This window comes from Oryzias latipes, chromosome 3, assembly GCF_053564925.1.
Source record: "Oryzias latipes strain Hd-rR chromosome 3, Olatipes_Hd-rR_3.1".
Classification (NCBI taxonomy): Eukaryota; Metazoa; Chordata; class Actinopteri; order Beloniformes; family Adrianichthyidae; genus Oryzias; species Oryzias latipes.
The window spans coordinates 34,700,248-34,721,297 of NC_136239.1; the positions used below are offsets into that span (position 1 = coordinate 34,700,248).

The 21,050-nt window shown below is 37.2% G+C and overlaps 1 protein-coding gene and 1 long non-coding RNA gene across 2 annotated transcripts in view; one reads left to right on the top strand and one right to left on the bottom strand.

The window, feature by feature from the left end:
- Positions 1-21,050, bottom strand: part of chst8 (carbohydrate (N-acetylgalactosamine 4-0) sulfotransferase 8) — a 263,837-nt gene that overhangs the window by 214,850 nt on the left and 27,937 nt on the right. The window contains exons 2-3 of the mRNA XM_078944644.1: positions 20,635-20,722; positions 18,743-18,879 (exon numbers count right to left, since the gene is read on the bottom strand). The gene's annotated coding sequence lies outside the window, so the exon portion shown is untranslated. The remainder of the gene's footprint in view (positions 1-18,742; positions 18,880-20,634; positions 20,723-21,050) is intronic.
- LOC144991017 (uncharacterized) lies at positions 1,255-18,935 on the top strand. Its single transcript, XR_013654928.1, has 2 exons — positions 1,255-6,671; positions 18,679-18,935. It is a non-coding gene; the product is annotated as an uncharacterized LOC144991017 (long non-coding RNA).

The following is a 21,050-nucleotide window of genomic DNA, read 5'->3' on the forward strand; positions in this document are numbered from 1 at the left end:
TTCATCTGTTTTTTTAAGATACTATAAAAATTGAAGCTCTTCTAAAGCATTGACACCACTTAAAGGTAAACCAGAGGATATGACCTCACAGCTGAGTGCCAGCTGCATCTTTGCTGAGTGATGTTATACTTCAGAGGATCATTGAAGTATTTGAGAATCTGCATTTTCCATGGTTATGATCAAGGAGGTGAAGCGAGGAAAGTCTGGCCTGTTTGAGGATTACATAATATAAAAAAACATGGTAATAATCAAATACTTGAGCTTATACAAAACATACAAAAATGTGTGATGTCAAACTTTCATGGTAAACAACAAGATTGTGAATTTGGTTTCCATGACACCAAATGCAAGTTCTCAATTTTTATCACACAGTATTTTTCATTGACTACTTAGTCTCAAGTGAAAAGTTTTGAGTTAATCTCTCAAATTTTCAAGGACCCTCTCCTGGGAGAGTTGATATCGAGTGGGACTCTGGGTTTGAGTAAAACTACTTGTAACAACAGACTTTAATGACTATAGTCTGACAAGTTCCCATTAAATTCCTTGAAGATGTTTCATTAGCAAAGCAATGCACGATGCTTTTGTAAAACAATCTCTTTTCTGGAGTCAAATCAGAGATCCGAACAAAGCCCACAGATTTGCATCTAAAACCTTCTCCGTCTCATGAGGATAATGTGTTTTGGTGTAATACAGCCTTCAGACATGCCAAATTGACCCTCCTTTAATTGGACTGGGAATGTCCCAGATGGATCGGCTTCATTTCTGAGATTGCAAGGCTCTTAAACTAACAAGCTGAGTTCCAAGTAATAAGTGGTACAACGAATTACCATTTGAAACCATTATGATGCACCTGTTTTTAAAGCAGTCATTAGTACACAGAGACATCATTCTGGTCACTGCTTCCCACTATTTCTTTGCTTTTCCACCAGATCGGGTGTTTGTTGTGAACCTGTACAGAATACCTTAAATGTAGCTTTTTCACACTGAATTCAAAACGGAAATATTTAGAACACAAATAAAAATGTTAGTAATTTAATCAAATGAATAAAATGATAATGCAAGGGCCAACAATTATTTGATCTACCGTAAATAATTTCACATGAGAAGTCTACACCAATTTTAAAACTTGTCTTGCATTCTGACATTATTTTGGAAGCACTCTTGTATCAGCAACTTTAAATTTCATTGCAAAGTCTCTGAACATCAACATCTCCGGAAAAAAAAAAGTTGCAAAAATAGTTGCCGGTAGTTTTTTCTTAAAATTAAGATTTTTCTTATGGGTTTTGGTGAAAATGCTACGCACAAACAGAGCATGTGATGCGCGTTAAGGAACGGGCCGAACGCAGGTTCTTGAAGGTGCTTTTAGAATACGGTTTGCACACTGGACTACACAATACTATGTATTCACAGTTGGAAAAGGCTTGGTGCGAAAAGTTAAAGGGTTGCAAATCTCGGGAATCTTGGAAGAGTTAGACCAGAAGTCATTTCTCCTCCATGATCAATTTTGAAGCAGTTGGCTTTCCGTGATTTACAAAAGGGACGCCATTCATAGGTCACTATCAAATCCCAGTTCCTGACAAAGTTCCTCTGGTTAAACTTTCAATGCTCCTTCAATTGCCATGTTTTGTTGGTAGAGCCTGAAACTGGACTTAAAAACTTTAATTTGAACTCCGAACATAACATTTCACACATAAACTATATTTAAAAAAAAAAAAGTTTGAACATTATTAGCATTTGATTCCTGATGTAATCTGTTACATTTTTGATAAAATGCTCAGTTTATGTTGCTGATGCAAATGTGCCCAAATCTTCCATGTCATAATTATTACAGATTAAGCTTAAGTGAGACGTATTAATTCACTTATAAATCATTCAAAAAGCAACAATATACTAAGGTTATTAGGACTATTTGGCTCCATTATGTTTCATATTTGCTTGTGTCATGACAGTATAGAGTATAGGATATTTCAGGGCTCCCAACAGGGGTCTTCAGCAGTGACATAGATAAAGACGAAGCAACTACTTTCCCAGGATGCCTCCCAGCTTCTAGAAAGAGAAATAAATCACTTAAAGGCTGTCATACCACAAACCATCAACCTCATACTTAAACCAAAACATTTCCAGCATACATCTTGTTTGAAGCGTGTGCGCAGCATCCCTCCTGTAAAGAGTGTGGGGAAATGGTGGCATTTGAAAGCTGATTCCACTCCTATCTTTTCACAGAAGGTCAGCTGTCAGGAGCAAATCCTGGCATGACTTTAATCAGCAAATAAGTGCATCCAGCTTATAGGGCACACTAACAAACTGCAAAGCCCCAGTAGGGTATTGCTCTGCCTCGCAGTGAATCACAGGGAAATAATATCACCAAGTATTTCTCTGGTTTAAATGTGGATGAAGTTATTTTGCTCCTGGCTCTGAAGCAGATTTTAAAAGTTCTTCTGGTGGACTAATTGGAGCATAACCGTGATTGTGAAAGCTCGCCTACTGGGACACACTTGCTTAAAAAATAAGCACCTTACCATCCCTGGAAATGGTAGCCGACACAGCTTCAGCAGAGCATTTGGTGCAAAAAAACCTACTAACTTAATACGAAAAAAAGCCCCAAATTAGATTAAATCAGAATTTGAAAGCAGTACTTTCAAGATACCGCCGTTTAATTTCTGTTTTTAGCTGCGAGAAGCAGCTGAAGCACCCCGGCAAAGTCTTCGCCAACGACGGCACAAAGAAGTTAAATGAAGCCAGTGTCCTTTTTCCTGTGACAAGACAACAGGAACTGCTGAGCCAAAACACAACGGCACCACACGTTAAAGTACCGCGGCAGAACTGTAGCACGCTGTGACGGATGGAGGACAGTTGTGCCTCTTCTCCCTGCAGTGAGCTCACCTGACTCATTTGCTTGACCTTGACAGAGAAGTCACTGTGACTCTGATGGTGTAGATGTAAGCACCCTCGGGAGACAGCCCAACCACCACATTTACTAATCTACTCTGTGAGAAGCCTCTGTTACTGGCTCCCTAAAGCCTGCTCATTAAAGCTGGCTGTGTTTGCTTGTGTTGACAGGCTTTGCAGAATGTGAGCAAGGTAAAAAAAAAAAATTTAAAAAAAATCATTGACGTGTGTAAAGGGTGGAAGCTTTTGTTATTTTTTATGTGCATTTGTCACTAATGTCTTGTTTGCTGAGCTGTGTTTGATCAAAAGAATGTCCCATCTGCTTTTCAATGTAAGAAAAAGACAAAAAATGAATTTTAAACACCTTTATACTAAAATATTTTTTTTTTGTTATTAGAAATAGAAGCACCGGTTTAGTTGTGTTCTTACCAGTTTTTAAAACAGGTCAGGTAGGGTGCTAAAAATGTACCCTTTATGGCAGCCTTGATCATCCCCTGTTAAAGAACAAAGCCGTCAGGATGAATCTGTAAAAAACTGTCCACATTTCCAAAGACCTGCATGTTATGCATATTTTTCAAAATGATGTGGCACGCCAAAAGATAAAACATTGAAACACTGGTCAATGAGAGAGTGAGGGGTCTCTAAGGGGTTTGCCTGGTCTGCCAACACATCAGCACTGGTCAAAATGGTGCAGCTTCAACTCCTTCAGCTGCTACAGAGAAACCACCTGGAGGAGACACTGAAATCAATTGATCAATTAATGTTCCCACAGTCCAACCAGATAGATCTGTCTGAGGCAATTTGTTAATCTAATTGAGCAATAAGATTAAAAAAAAAATCATTCAAAATATAATAAATTGTATAAATTGATTAAATTGAGATTAGAAAATACCATTTGGATTGCGCTACAGTAGGTTTGTTTTACTATAACATGAAAACAACCAAGCGTCATTACAGCGGACAAGACACGTGATGACAGCAAAAAATCAGCAAAAAAGCTCACACTGCCTCCACAGAGCTAAGAAAATACTGACAGAACTCCTATCACTCTGCCCAACACTTGTTTAAACCATCAGATACAGATCCCACAAAGCCAGAACCAACAGACCTAAAAACATTTATTACCCATGCTCCATCTGGCTCCTGAATGAACCTTTTTAAGTGCCTTAACATTTGTATACATATTTGTCAGGCTATTATTTTGCTTTTATAATGGTCTTTTGCTCTTATTATTCGTAATGCACCTTGTCATCATAGTTACCTTAAACTTTTGTGATATATCTTGTATGATGGCAATAAAGATTGATTTTATTTTATTTTGCTTTTAATATTTCAACAGAAATTCTTTTTAAGTTTTCAACCTTTCTGCTCATGCCATGCAATCTGTTCATGTATTTTAAACAGCCTTGTACATTGAAGCAAAACTGCTGCCACTGCTGGCTGAGTGAGCGACTATTAAATAAATCAGACAGTCGGGGGGCAGAGTGGGTCAATGCTATGCAGGAATATTTTGTTTTATATGCACAGGGTAAAACTAAAGTAGAGCACAAAGTGGGTTATAGCACCAAGGTTAATTTCACAACGTAAAAAATTGGTTTAAAACTGACATGCAACATGATCCAAAAAAAAAAAAAAAAAAAACATTTGTTTTTTTTAGTCTTCACATTAAAGAAATATTAATTTCATCACACTAACAAGTTTTGGTTTTCTTTCTGTCCAGCTTTACAGAACAGTGTTGCTCAAAATAAAAAGGGCCTCTTTTGCATTATAAATGATCTATTGAAGACAGGAAGACAGATACTTCTGAATTTGGGACAATAGAGTCATGAATAAGATCAGGCTGAGCACCTAAAACCTAAACTGAGTTCCTTCTATGCAATTAATTTCTTTTCATTGTAAAAGAAGATTAAAAATGTTTGATTAGTGCAGCTCGTACAACCAATCCCCTGTGATAGTTCAGCTCACCTTTATTAAATTCAAACTGTTGTTGATCGTAAACCTGTTTACAGTAAACCTTAAAAAGAATCTAACCTTTATTTGAATGTTTTCCTCTTTTTGATGCAGAGTAGGTTTGGTGCACCTCGTTAAAATTATAATGTTCTCTTCATTTGTGTTGTGAAACACTACTCCCCAAAAAGAAGCATTTGTAAGTGCCTCACATTGATTAGATTTGCATTGCACCCCAATATTCTGGTGTTAGCATAAACAGGCTCATGTCCTGGACTGGATGTACACATGTTTATTTTCATCAATTTAACTGGAATGAGCTTATTTTTCTTATAAACCATATTCTGGATCAACTTTTTTCTACAAAAAAAACAAAACAAAAAACAAAACAAAAAAAATCACACCTTTGATAGTAACTACAAGAATCCAAAGAAACACTAGAAAAAAAGGTTGAAGTTTTTCATAAATATATCATTTATAACCAAGAGGGGAGGCCGTTCCCACGTTGGAGTTGAAGGTTCTTTGTTCCAAAATAAATTTTTCATGCACTGGGACAAAAGACATCAAAAGTCTTTTGCACGTTATTTTGTTGTTATAAGTACACAAACCAGAGCCTGAACTGTCTGATATTCAGTTTTACAGCTTCTTGGACACTTTTTGGGGAAATGAATCGTCTTTGGAGAGGTTATGCAGGACTGTTTATATTGCTAAATGTACCATTAAGAGTTAATGATCCACCAAAATAATTCCCATTTAATCTCAGAGTAGAATGGGAGAAAAATGCTTTAAAAATGTAAAATAAATTCAGATCTGCTAGCATTTTGAGTTTACACTCATTAACTAACATGCAATCCCAATTTCTGGATATTTTTTCTCATCTGGTTCAAGAAGTCCAACTGTTAGGCATTTCTGTAGTGTAATCTTCTCTCCTGGGTGATCTGCAGCTTTCTCCCCTTTTTTCTTATCTAATCTTGCAGACTTGATGGATCGATTAGAAATTTAAATTAACTCAAAGTTTTAAAAATCTGTAGATTTTCACTTAACAGATGGATTTAAGGTTTTCGCGTTTCTTCTCCAGAACCCTAACGTATCCCTATCATCTGCTCACATGACATGTTGCAATACCTGTTGACCAAAAGGCTCCATATTTTCACAAAAGACAAAAAGACCAAAGTCATCCGTTTCTTTTCACAAGACTACTCAAGCTCTAACAAATGTAAAACTGTTTATAAGCCCAACAAAAGAAGGTTTTTAGAATATCTCTGATTTCACACGGTCTAGTTTTAGTGGCTCAAATTTGCTCTCAAAACGTGAATTCTTCTTTCTTAAAGTGTGTAAAAGTGTGACAGGTTTCTCACCAATGAAAAATAAAGACATTCATACATAAAATGACCCAGCCAAAAATTTTGAAGAAAAAAAAAAAAAAAAACAATGTGATTTTATTCAGCCCAAACAGCACAAAGAACACAACGATTTCTGAGAGAGCTTCTTGCCACCACTGCAACCAACTCTCATCTCTTTAACTGGGAAAAGGTCCCGCCCTTTAAAGGCTTCAGCCATCCAACAGGCCAATTAATCAAACATTTCTTCAAAACAAATTTCTACCTTACATCTCAAAAAACCTTTAAAATATAAACCAAAGATTTAAAATATTCTTAACAGGAATTTAACTTCTGAAATACAGAAACAAGTTAGAAATAAATCATTTAGACACAAAGGAAAAAAATCCCAAACAATTCTTACATGTGAAGTCACTTCCTGTTTCCTGTTGCAAATGTATGATGATGATGAATACAGTACTCTGGTCTGAAAGTTTGTGGTGGGAAGCCTGGATGGTGAGTGCAATTTTATTGAAGACAGTAGCGGTTTTAGGCACGGGCCATACGGGCGATCGCCCGGGGCGGAAAAATTACGGAGGGGCGGCGCCAGCGGCTCAGCTCTTGTAAAATACTTTATGCACCACTATTGGTTTACTTATATCACAGAGTTTGTAACAGCCTGAAACCTGGCGGCGCCCCCGCCCCGCAGCTGCGCTCCCTCCTGTCTTTGAGAAGTAGACGCAAATGTGTGTGAGAAGGAGAAGGGAGGGGGCGCGGGGTGAAGAAGGAGAAGGGAGGGGGCGCGGGCTGAAGGGTGCAGGCTGAGAAGTGAGCACGGAGCGCAAAACGCATGCGCAAACCTGGCTGGATCTTCTTCCAGGGGGGCAACGGTCGCGGGCCGCGGCTCAGTGCTTGATGAAAAATAAAAATAAAAATTGCGCCGCCATGTAGCGAATTGGCGCCCCTGGGTGCAGCTGCACGCGCTCCTGCTGGAAATGTTTGACGAACGGGGGGGGGCTGCGGGTATAAAAAAGGTATAAAAAAAAAAAAATCAAGCTTTTTTGGTTATTTTTGTGTGAAATGCCCAAAAAAAAATGGGAAAACAAAAAAAAAATTCTTCACTTAGATGACAGTTGGTTTAGTCGACAGACTTGATACCTATGTCAGGACATTTATGCTAAATGCAAAAACATCTGAAATATGGAGAAAAAAGGTCAAAGCTGGTGCCCAATTTAGAAAGAAAAGAGAAGAAGAGGAGAAAAGAGACAAAGAAAAGGGTATTATCGCATAGCTAGATGCACGTTTTCTAAATTCGAATGCTACCTGCCCTCCAACAACAACAACGTTGCAGAGGAAAAATCTCTTGTTTGGTCTATCATGACCAAAACTGAAGTAGGCCCAAATATTGCAAATAACGTCCTTTTTAAGATATTTATTCTTAAATGTTTGCTCTGCCTTAACTTGTAACATTAGTTATGATTCGTGTGTCTGTCTGCTCTGCTGTAACACAACGTTTTTGTTGTGTTTTATTGTTGTATATTAGTTTATAATGTTAAATAAGCTGTGATGGTAGCATGCTGCTGCTGCTGCTGCTGCTGCTGCTGCTGCTGTTAGCTTTTCAAAACTCCAGTTGATCAAGTCATACCCGAGATCACCAATGTCTCAGAAGCAACTCACTAACCTGCTGTTGTTAGTATCAATCATTCAGGGGGGGAGCAGATTTCATATGATGACGTTATTGACAAGCTTGCATCAGGAAGGCCACAAAGGTTAGGTTTTAGTTAGTGTTTTCTGTTCTTAGTGCTGCAGTTACATTTATTCTAGTGTATTATTAGTGTGATTTGTAGTTTATAATATTTATTTCAGATTATTTGTGTTTATTAAATATTTCCCAACTGTATTTTCAGTTACAATAAATGGACAAAGTGACTCTATTGGGGGGGGGGGCAGAGGAGGGTTTCGCCCGGGGAGTAATTCAGGGTAGAACCGCCACTGATTGAAGACCAAGTGTACCCCCTCAGAATCAAACAAAATGGACTCATATAGTGTGGTGGAATGTGAGTGAATTATTTTTGTGTGTGCATGTGAGAGGTGGGTGCGTCCAGTGCAAACTATGAAGATGGACTCCAAGATGATAGAGGGTAAAAAAAAACAAAAACAAAAATTCAGGCTGGTGTTCAGGTGCCGTCCTGCAACCTGTGATGCTGCTTTGTTGAAGAAAGCTGAAGTAACTACTCAGACTAAAAGAATGTCTTACTATATTGTTCTTCTACATTTGTTTTGCCTTGAATACTTCAGTACTCTGTAAAAAAAAAAAAATCTCAATAACCTTATAAAGTTTTTACTATTGTGTTAAAAGTCACAAATGATTTTTCTGTGATGTAAAGATTTGCTAAACAGCTCTTGGACAAAGTTCCACTAAAATGATTACACTGCCCTTTAAATTGTAATACATTCTCCCATTAAAAAAACCTTTATTCCAAACACATTCAATGACTAGAAAGCTATTTCAAAAAAGTAGAGAGAAAAAAAACCAGTTTGGATGCATTTGAATGATTTGGGTCTAAGTTTTTTATCGGCTTTTGAATTCTCGAGGGCCTTGGAATGGAGTGCTTCTTGATTCTCCTCAAACATAATTCATATGCTGCATCTTTTCAGTGAACATTAAAGATTCACACTTAAAGGAATTGATATGGAATAATCATTGATTAGCATTAGATAACTTTATCACATTAAACCAGTATTTATTGGTACACATTGCAGATCCAGAAAAGAAAACAGCTTATTGATTGTAATCAATACAATTCAGTAAGCATGATAGAAAATTACACAGTGTGAAACTCTTTGGTTGTAATTACCAGAGCTTTGATTATTTCACCACAATAGAGTTTACACATCCACATATTTATAATGTAATCAAATACCTGTTGACCTTTGACTCCTTTTATGTTACGGGGAAATCAGGACAACCCAAATGCAGGAACGAAGATGTATAGGCTTTTGGCAAAAGCCAAGAACACGAAGCACCAAACAGAAAACCACACTGCGACACAGAGCACAGAAACAGGGGAGCTTAAATAGAACACAACAAATTAACTAAAGTGCAGGCAGCTGTGCCCACTTCAGGTACAAACAGGTAAGGGGCGGAGCCTTCCAGGAGCCACAGCCTACCTGCACACAAAAAAACAAAGGAGTGAGAACAAAAAACAAAAGGAAACTGACAGTCATTTTAGCTTCATATTGTGACCATAAGAGGAGATAACTTCTCAACAACAACAAGTAATCTATAATATACTACAGCTTCAAAGTAACTGGGAAAACACTGCTGAAAAACATTATCTCAGCTCCCTTTATCAGATCTTTAATTCAATTCATCATAATTGAGTCTAAACCTCTCAGTTTGATCATCTTTAAGAATTTTCGTTAACAACTAAACATTTTTTACACTGACACAAACTTTGTTGCATTCACACACAACCTATTACGATAGCTTCGATTCATAGTTCATTTGGCTATGGTGTAATCAAATTTTGATTATCTTTCATTTACCTCTATATTACAGTTATTATATTCTGTAATTATTTTACTTGTTTTGCTTTGTGTCAGGGAATACACGCGTAGGACAGTGGTAGAAACTCAAAGATTTAGCAAATAACCTTAAATATGAACAAACTATGAAACAATGAGGAACAGAATATTACAAGAACCATGTAGAGCACCTTTCATCAAGTGTAGAACACAAGGTGCTTGACATAAAAGATACAAACATAAGTTAAAACTATAAAAAAACTTTAAACTAAAAACAACAAACAATTAAAAAGACAAATATAAAATGGTAAGTAAGTAATAGTTTGAGAAGCCGCTGTATAGAACAAAAGATAGAAATGGTAAAAATGAACAAATTATAAACAATTAAAGCCAAAGTTGATTCCTTAATTTATATTTAAAAGATCTTCACAGATGCAGAAACTCTCAGATCCTCAGGTTATCTGATCCACAGATGAAGCTGGCTGGCCGGCTGGCTGGCTGGCCGGCCAGCTGGCCGGATGGATGGATGGATGGATGGATGGATGGACGGACGGACGGACGGACGGATGGATGGATGGATGGATTACCATTCAGTTCAAAGTACCTCTCCAGTGAAAAAAAAAGAAGAAAAAAGAGATGACAGTAGCAAGATAAAAGAAGACATGACAGTAACAGTGTGCAAAAGAAATCACTTAATTACAAAATTATTAAATTACATAATGTACGTTAAGTAATTAAATTAAATTAATTATAAGGCAGGTACCGCCCTACTGTTGGGTATAGCCACTGATTTAATAGCTTTATAGCACTAGGAATAAAAGAGGTTGTTTACCTTTCTGTTTTTCTTGCTGGGATAATAAAACAATGCTGTCAGGGTAACATTGAAAGCTGGAGGACTTAACATGATTGTGTGTTATTTTTTTATTTACTTTCTGAACCACCTGCCTCTCCTTTAAAGAGTTCAGACTCGTTCAATGCCAGTGATTTTTGAACAAACTTTAAAAATGTTGTGCCCCTTTAAGATGAATTATAAAGACATACACAAATTCCTACAGTTTAGTTAGAATTATGGATGACTGTGATCTCACACTATGGTTTTATTTATTATTTTTTTACTTAGCAAAGTTTAAAGGGCCTATACCATGCAAAATCTTTTGTTTGAGAATTTAAGTGTATTATAAAACGGTACTTTGATCCATCCTGCTCTCTCAGCACCAAAATGAGTTGGTTCTCACATTCAGACGTATGAAAGTGAGGAACAGCACTGCCAGCACCGCCCCCAGGTTAACACACACACCTACTTTCTCTGCAGAACTAGCTGTGTTTGGCAAAAACACTGTCATTTTACATGCACAATATGCACATCCATCTTTGCAAAAATTGTTTTGTTTTCGTGGCGAAACGCAGACACGCTGCCAAGGCTGGTTTCAAGTCAACGTCATGAAATGGGCGGCACCCACACGGAGCGAAAGCCAGTGTCTCAGAGATCAAGTGGTCTTACTTCTGCGTAGGAAAATCAGCTGCAAAAACAACTCACATGTATATATGCGAAAATAGTTTGCTCTGAAAGGCTTAAGGAAAGCACGATAGAAGCCCTTCAATAAAAGATTGAGCTGTAAGCATTTATTTTGCTTAAATATCCAAGAAAACATCTTCTGGTAAACTGTGCTCTTCAACATACAGATATTTGTGTTTTTACTGTCTTTAAGCCCTTTTTTTTACATTACACACAACTCATTAATAAAAAAAAAAAAATCTATTTCAGTTTGTTTCAGAAAACCAGTCAAAACCATAACTCTGCTCAAACTGTACCTTTTTGCCCAGATTGTTGAATTTCCAGCTCTTTTAGATCACCGTTGCTTGGCAACAAGTAAGCTTTGTATTCATTTTTGAGTGACACCTTGACCTTGTTAGCATTATTTTTGAGGTTTTTCATACATTTTAGTTTTAGACCAGGTGATGACAAACAGCCAGTGTTCACGTTGTTTGAAATACTGTGCCTTCCATCAAAAATGTGCAATTTCATACTTAAAATTTAAGAAAAGAAAGTAGCAGAAAATCCTTCAGCACCAGTGAAATGCAGTTTTGTGACTCTGCAGGGGTGACAGGAATGCCTTCAACCAAGCTGATCCTGAAGATTTCCCAGGAACAACTTTTGGGAAAATGCTTATTTTCCTTCTTAGGGACCCAATAGAGCCAATAAAGAAATCAGAAAAAAATGGGACAAATACTCTTGTGATGTCTTTAAAGAAAGCTTGCTTTCCCATAAAATTATTAGATGTTGCATAGCAAGGGATCACTGCACTGACAATGAAAGCTGCTCTGTCTCACCGACTCAAATCTAAGCACAGTTTCATTTTCTTCAGCATCATTCCACATCAATCCTTTAAGTGGCCCAAAAATGTGATAGAAAAACAAAAACACATCCAGTTTTATTAAAAAAAAAAAAAGCAAAATAATATCATAAATATATTTGGTTTTATTTAAATTATTTTAAAATAACATATGTCACATAATTTATCCATTTACCTTTTTTGAAGGGATATTTTTAAAGTGTTTCACAAATGGATTTTTCTATTTATAGAAGTGCGTTCATCCAAAACTTAATTATAATAAAAATCATATATATTATTAAATTATCAGTTTTAAATTTATTATGTACAAAAACGTTTGCCAAAATAAATCTATACAAATGTTGGCTGTAACACTTGGTTTTACCTTTACAAGGACAACTTCACACAAAAATTTCTAATTAATGCAATGCTTTTGAGTGACATGAAAATAAATTACTGCCACAGTCTTTTGTTACCACCACATACTGTGTTGTAGACGGGTGGACTAACATGACGCTTATTCATTTAAACCACCCTCTGAGCTGTGCCACAAAAACATTTTAAAATGTAAGGAGCTTCAATGAAATTCAAAGTCACAGTAGACTAATGATGAGCTTTTAACATTTTTGTATTTTTTTAAATTGGCAAAAAGAAGGTCATCTTTTTTTTCATTTGGGGTGTGTTTTAGAGCTTTGCAAGTTTATAAAAATTGTTATTTTTTATCTTGTTTTAAAATTATAATCACTTTTCTCCTTAGATTTGTAATATCTTAATAAAAAGTTAATTAAAGGTAATAAAAGTGTAAGCAGCTGCAGTCAACTAGTCTAGCATGTTAATGCTCCCTCCAGGCACACCTCTATGCTCAAAACATTTATAGTTTATTTTCATGACTTTTTAGAGGGTCTGGTTTAAGCTATTACTGGGATTGATTACTCTAATAAAAATATTTAAATACGACCAAAACAAATTTAAATGACCCACAAAATAAACTAGATTCAACTGAAATTGAATACATAGCTTTTACAGCTGAACATTTTTAACTGGTGTTTCCGACTTTATAACAGACATAAAAGGTTTTAAAAAAATTGCCACAGTGGATATATATATATATATATATATATATATATATATATATATATATATATATATATATATATATATTTTTTTTTTTTTTTTTTTTTTTTTTTCCACTGTGGCAAATTATATATAAAATAAATAAAATCCCCCCCAAGAAAGATTTTCTTCTGCTTACAGAAGAAAAAAAAAAACACTCTTGTGCACAAACAGGATTTTAAAAAGCAACACATTAACATATTTAATGGACCCTGATAGTTCCACCATTAAACCCTGTTTAAGTAATTTACTTCTGTTTTATTTAATCGTTTTATAAAAGCTCATGTACATATTTGTGCAATTAGAGCTCTTCAACTTTTTGGGAATAAGCAGAGAAGACCATCTACATTGCTTGAAATGCTTATTATTTTCCACTTAGCTGATAATCAGCTTTCTATCCAGAAAAAAAACTGCAGATTATACGTCTCCACAGATTTCTTCATGGTAATAAATAAAAACACAAAGTGTTAAGATGTGTTGTGATGGAAGTCTTATGTAAGTTTTGATTACTGCATGTGGGTTAAAGTACAAATAATTGCACAATTCCCATTAGGAAGTCTGCAAAAAGAAACCACAAAACCCATTTTTCCTTAAGTAAATGTATTTAGAAAGACTTTTAACCCCCCCACCCTCAGTGAGAATAATGAAAGTGTTCATGGTAACGTGACAGCTTATACGCTTAGATCCCTCAGGGTCATTTAACAGAATGAAATGGCTGTCTTTGTCCCCATACATCAACTTAAGAGAGGGATTTTCAGATGCATTAAACCCCACATGTTTTAAAATGATGACAAATGGCAGCCCCATATATTACTTATGGATGCGCTCTGAGCTCAAGCAGTGTCTTCTGTCACTGATCAGGATTTTGGCAATACTATAGGTCAAATATATATATATATATATATATATATATATATATATATATATATATATATATATATATATATATAGTAGTGGTGGATAAAGAACAGAGGGAAGCCGTTGTGGTGGATGTGGCAGTGCTAAGTGATGGGAACATCAGGAAAAGGGAACATGAGAAACTGTAGAAATACCAGGAGGAGATGCAGAAAGCATGGAAAGTGAAGGTGACAGTGGTGCCTGTGGGCAGTAACCCCCAAGCTGGAGGAGTGGCTACAACAGATACCTGGAAAGACCTCAGACCTCTCAGTCCAGAAAAGCGCAGTGCTAGGAACAGCTAAGATACTGCAGGATCCTCAAGCTCTTAGGCCTCTGGTAGAGGACCCGAGCTTGTGTGAGCAACCACCCGCGGAGGGTGAGAGGGGAGTGTTTATTTTATTTTATTTGCTCCATGTCCTCCGACCATCCGTCCATATATGTGTGATGTCACACTGTACTGTCCCAATTTTCATAAAGCAATTTAGACCATGCATGTTTGCAGGCTTATTCCATTCTCACAGTTTTGCTGAGAATGCATGTGATGGTAATTGAGTGTGTAATGGTTCAGTGCTCAGGCTATGGGAAGGGTTCTGGGAAGGAATCTTGAGGGTTTCAACTCCTCATTAAAGAACATGTTCAGAAGGAAAGATGACAGTAACTGAAATTACTCTGAAATGAATAGACTTTAATGCTCTGATGACAGAGAAAATTCACCATCAAGTTGCAGAGCTAAAACTCAGAAAGCTAAGTAGCAGTAAGTAAAAAAAAAAAGCTATTTTTGTTTGACCAACCACAACATCTCTCATCCAATGTCTCCTTACAACGAAATACAGAATACTATTTTACTCTGTGGTTTCAATAATGGGGTTTTCTTCTACTTCAGGGTGATTCTTATAACTAATTGCACTCATCTTCCAGTGAACTTGTGAATATTACCAACTGGAGGACGTGCTTCTTGATCCTTAAGCTGTTTGCAGATTGGTAATAAAGAGTGCTAAGCTGATTTGAGTGTGCCTTTTAAATGTTCCGCTGTGTGCCAGGGGAGCTATAAAACCACATCACTGCTCATGTGAGACATGTTTTTGTGCAGTGCCAGAAATCACAGCTTAGTCTTTCCTGCAGATTAGTTTGTCCCTGAATGCCTGTAAGATATATTAGAGAATGTACCATGGGTGGATGAATGGATGGGCAGATAGTACAGACAGAGAGATCAGCAGACTGTTAGACAGATTATGTTTTTGCACAAACTGATGAAACAGCTGCTACAGCTGTTCTCAATTAAAAGGTGATTGAAGTTCAAGGATCCAAAAAGCTACAAGTCCAATGTTTGAAAAACACATGTGAAACAAATCCTATGCCCTTTGGTCAACTGGGATCAGTGGATGCAAGAAAACAATCCCAGAATGGCATATGTAGAGAAAAGAAATCCCATTATTGCATGGCGAACATATTCATTGGTTCCACTGCAGAAAAAGTTGATAAAGTAAAGTTTTCCTTTTTATTGACCACTTAAATCCCCACCATACCACAAAAAAAGGTCTATTTTAAAAGCATCCATCTCCCACAATAGCAGAAGGAAGATGTTTCCCTCAGATCTATCTATTTAGTTCTTTTCATCCTTACCTCTTACAGTGAATGTTTCAGCCTTTGGGAGATTGAATATGTGACCTTATAAGCTGGGTCACAGACAATCGAAAAACCTCACAATGCATTATAATAAAGCTGCTTCCAGCCTCACTTGACTCATATAATCTTATGGTCTAAATAAGAGGTCTGTTAGAAGTGGAAGCCCGCCTGTAGTGCTCTCATCAAGTCGACACACACTTACCTGCATGGAAGTGTCCCCACCGGGAGCAAACAATGAATACTAATGAGTTTGTTAAATTTGTTGGCCCCAAACGTGAGGGTGAAACCATCGATAAGGCATACAGAATAATATATGGACTTTGGATAGAGGCCCTTAAATTACCTCATGTACAAGTGGTTGTCTTAGCTAAACGGGATTGATTCCGCTTATGTATGTGTACGTAAAAGCACAGATCCACAGTGAGATTCAGGTCTGTGATTTCACCGAGCCATTGCAGTATGTGTGGCTTCAGTGTTGAGCTTTTAGAATCTTTGTCTTCCTCAATGGTTCTTCATTTTATTCTAAATGTTTTAGACAAATTCTATATGGATTTATTTCGACATTCATCTTAATTTGAATTGGATTAATCCTTCTTTTCATAGTTAAAGACCCACTCTGATTAAATTTGTGTTTTGGTGTTTTTAACATGTTTTTGTGGCTTTCTGCTGATTATGGAGGATAAATATAACAAAAATTAAGCTCAAAACTGCATTTATGAGTGTCTCTGTAATGAAGTTGTTGTTTATCAGGAGCAGACCAAAAAAAATATTTGAAAAAGAACCTATTTGTTGCACTAAAAATATGCTGGGTGGGTCCCAGGCACTCCACTGTATCTCTTTGTTTTTCGTGTCTGAGCTGGTATCTGGTCCAAACTGTACAGCCGGACAGCTCCAATTTTGCTCGCCATTTTTGTTGCACCGGTAATGTTAGGTTGGGGGTGTGAGGGGCTGTAAGCTAGCAGGACGGCATGAAATCAGAGATCTCTTAAGAACGAGGGGGGGATGGGGGGCAGTGTTGTGCTGCACCAGCGCTGCAGAAACAGTTTTAAAAACAACACAGCTTTTTTATCAGCGCTCCACCAGGAACACTTTTACACTAGATCAAAAGATGATCAGAATGCGACTCTGAATTTATATCAGCGAAACAGCAAAACAAAAGTAACAAAACAAAAGTAACTAAATAAAAATGTCCACTAGCATATCATCTACAAACCTTAACCTCTCAGGTATAATCAGCCACAACTTTCCACCATAGCAGAGATCTTGGGATTATGATTCCTGACTGACTGTGAAAAAAATGGAATTCATTAACTGCACTGATTTGGGAACTGATTGAATTTTAACATTTTTTAGTGTTTTATTGTTTGAGTGTCAATGTTACAAGCCATAATTATTTTGTTTTGCTGCTGCCTTCATTGTAGCATTTGTTTAGTTTTGGTTCAACTGCTCTTAAATTGAAATTAATGACGATGGGAGTAACAGGATATATGGCCAACTGTTGGAAGTAAAACACATAATGTGCACAAATGGGTTGTCTGACCTAGCGCTGGTTTTCAACAATTGTTTATCTCTCTAACGTGTTTTTGAGTGCTTAATCTTCATAATGCTTCTTTAATGTGCCTCTCACCTCAGAAATAAACAACACCAGGTGGAAAAGGAAGTCACAAACACAAAGGAAAACAACACATTGTGATCATAACTATGAGGTATTAAATTTGGCTTGGAGGCTTTGGCTGTAAAGCTAACCTCCTCTGGGTCATGAAATGCTCTACAGTGGCAAAGTAAGCAGACCATAAGGGAGAGCTGTCACTGCACAATCAGAACCCTAAAGTCTCCACATTTTCTTTTTTTGTTGTTGTTGTTGCTTTTTTTTAAATTTGAAGTTAATTAATAGGTTTTTCAAATATTTCAAGATATTTTTATTCCTGCTACCTAACCTCTATAGTCCTGCCTACGGCTCCTCCACAAACCTCCCACTTTGACAGTATACAATATTCACTAAAGCTTTACAAAAGCCGTCAGCTACTTATAGAATTCAGGCTCAACCGACACGCATCAAAGATTTTCCTCTGATATTCACAATCTGCTGTTGCTCATATAAACGAAGAGCATATCAATGAGGAGCATTGATTGTTCTCTTCACATATTTCACCAGCCACTATCACAACAATAATCATGATGCTGCAGTTCAGAGAGAGAGAAGACGAACCACTTCAGTGAAGGTGCCTGAGAGGCTCAGACATTCTCAGGAAGTAAGAAAATCACAATAATGAGTTGTGATCCTCAGGGTTAGTGAGACTGATGTGCTGCAAAGCTTTTTATAACAAGTCAATACATGAAGTGATGTTAAGCCTTCATGACGGTGAAGTTGCTGCAATCAGGACAGGTTAGATTGAGGTTGTTCTCCTGCTGCACAGACAATGAAGAAAATGGCTGAAAGCTTTTTAATCACGTCTAAACTTTTGAGATTTTAAGTGTAAAGACTAGTTCTATGTTTTTTATATATCTGCTCTGATCATCATTTGATCTATTTCAAAAGCATCCACAGTTTTTTTTTTTTTTATCGTGATGCAGTTTTTAGGCACAATTAAAAGTCTGTGTTTTGTCTGGAACTGCCTCGACATGGGAATCCGCAAAAAGACAGCAAACATAAACCCTCCTGTGCTAAGCCCTGCATTTGTCCTATAGAAACATGCAGATATGCTACAGTACTATGCGGTTTAAATTTTGCCTCTGAGTTGTGGGCAGGACTTTTGGCATAGAAAAGCTGTGGTCTTTACTTGACGTTTTTACAGACATCTCTGTCATGGTGCCTCTGTCAGACTCCTCCCCCTCCCCTCTCTGCTTGGCCTCATTCACCTCAGCTGCATCCACTCAACTCATCAGCCTGCCAAACCTTCATGAGGAGCTCCACGACCAGGATTCAACGCCAGTTCGTTGCCTCTTATGGCGCTTAGTCTGGCCTCTCTTTGTCGCATGTTATGTACCTCTCGTCTTTGCCTCACAAACTCTTTGTCCCGTTCCAGGAAACCTATTCCCACGAGTGGACGTCTAAGCTGACACGCCGAGCAGAAACTCATCCGAACTCACCTTCCTCTCAGTGAAGCCTTGTCGAACGCCACGCCACCTCACGAGCCATAGCCGGACCTCCAAGCTACGTTTTGAGCCATGGACGTTCCTCTGGTTTCGCCTCAGACCCACGGACCCTCTCCAGCCACGTCGCCTCCCTGTCGCATCAAAACAACCTCACCAGCGGAACAAATAAATCTGTTACTTACCACTACTCACCTCCTGTCCTCCTTCCGGGTTCCAGCATCTGGGTCTGCCTAGCCTAGCTAGCTATGACAATGTCATGACTAAACCATTATAAAACCCCGGAAGAAGTACGAATAAACCACGCAAAAAACACCAAAATCTTCATAGAAAATGAGCCATGTGGGACTATTGTGCTGTTTATATGCAATATATTAGTGATCTGTGCATAAATTATATAATTTGAACATGATATGTGTGCCTTTTACATGTTCCAAAAAATGAACATCAGTGGTACATGTGTGAAAAGTTCATTAAGCATACATGGACATGTGTGGAACGGTCGTGGAAAGGCACAAATGTGCATATGCACCTTGCAGAAATCATGCACAATTACATTTGATTGTCATAATTCCACATAAACTACTTTAAATACGGATAAACTGCGTAATCCTCAACCGACCAAAATTTTTCACTAACTAAGAACTGAACAGCGGAAACCCTCTACAGACATCTGCGCACATCGACAAATGACGAACGATAAAAACACAGATGAATTATGTGTATCACAATGTAGTGAAGTTTCATACGTGGATAACGTGCAAACCAAGATGGTAACCATGATAAGCACTACAGTCACTCTTGTGAGCAACTTAGCCTGCCAACGGTTGAACGGCATGAACTTATTTATCTTAACCTAACAGATTTTCAGAACAGCCTTTCATCCAAGGCTGTTATGTCTTTTTTGCCCTCCTATCTAAAAACCTGACAGTTTCTCAGCCTGTCGAGCAGAACAGCAGCTGCCATAACAACTAAGCAAAGATGGATTCTGATTGAAATACCTGGGCTGAAAGAGCAGCGAGACCCATTTTAATAAGAGCTGCTTTGATCATCATTCTATGTGGACAAGCCTTACCCATGTCAGTTAATTTAGCTATAAAACAACACCGCCATGAACTATTTCTCCACAAGGGTCAGCATATTTAAGTGGTCTTACTGATCTCACATCAAATATTTATTCTGCTTAGGGAAGCAAGTTGCTGGAAATTTGAGAACTACTAGGAGTGAAACCCTGGAAAACAAACTCTGTGTTGTGTTGTGATGCATATCTTCGCTCGTTTTAAAACCTTCCATTCGATAAATAAATGCGGATGAAAATCAAAGTCTGGATTAAACCCAATTTTAACCTAGAAACATAAAACTGTGATTTTAATTTAAACGTTGGGGAAAGAGGCCCAGATTTTATACCACTAACAATTTTTTCTCTAAGTTTTAACTCAGTTTCAAAAACATGTGGGGTTTGGTTCTTGGTGCACACCCAGACATTTTCATTTTGGTATTCATGTCAGGAGACCGAACACACAGGCTGCAGGACCATGCACCATTCAGAAAACTTCCATTGCTTCTGCATTCTGACTTTATTTTACCCTTGAAGTAGATTTTTAGGGAACAGGTATGTCAAGAAGATGCGGGAATTTTGGTAATAGAAAAACCAACAACAGCATTTGACAACAAATAACTGAAATCCACAATTTTAAAGGGAAAATTAACTCGAGAAGAAATAAATGAATGCAATATATTAGTGGTGTCACACCAGGTGTCAAACTGACACCTGGTGTGATTCAAGAAGCAGAAACAGAGTCTAAAAGACTAAACTATAAACACAAAAAACTGAGGATGAGTAAAACAACAAAAACAATTAAAAAGCTAAACTAGAAACACGTCCTTACAGCATGACATGACACACCAGCAGGTTCTCCAAGAGTCTGAACAGTCCTAGACGGGCTCCACTACAGACGTCTGGAAGTCAGCATACGCCTGTAAAAGAAAATACTTTACGAATTTTTCACAGAGTTTGATCTGGCTGGCAGAACATACACCATGATCGTTTTGGTATCCAGTCGATGTACAAAAAAATCCAAGTGGAAGGATGTTCATTATTTATAACTCCTGAATATGAATACATCAAATAATTGCCAAATACTTTCAAATATTAGGAATTACGATTATTTTTCTCTTTAATGAATTCCCAATATCAGTAATATCAATATAATGTTTTCTTTGAGATGTGAATAGTATTAAGTATTATCCAGTGGGTGATTTGGTCAGTTTTTCCTCAGAACAATGTTAGTTTAAGTTAGAAAAT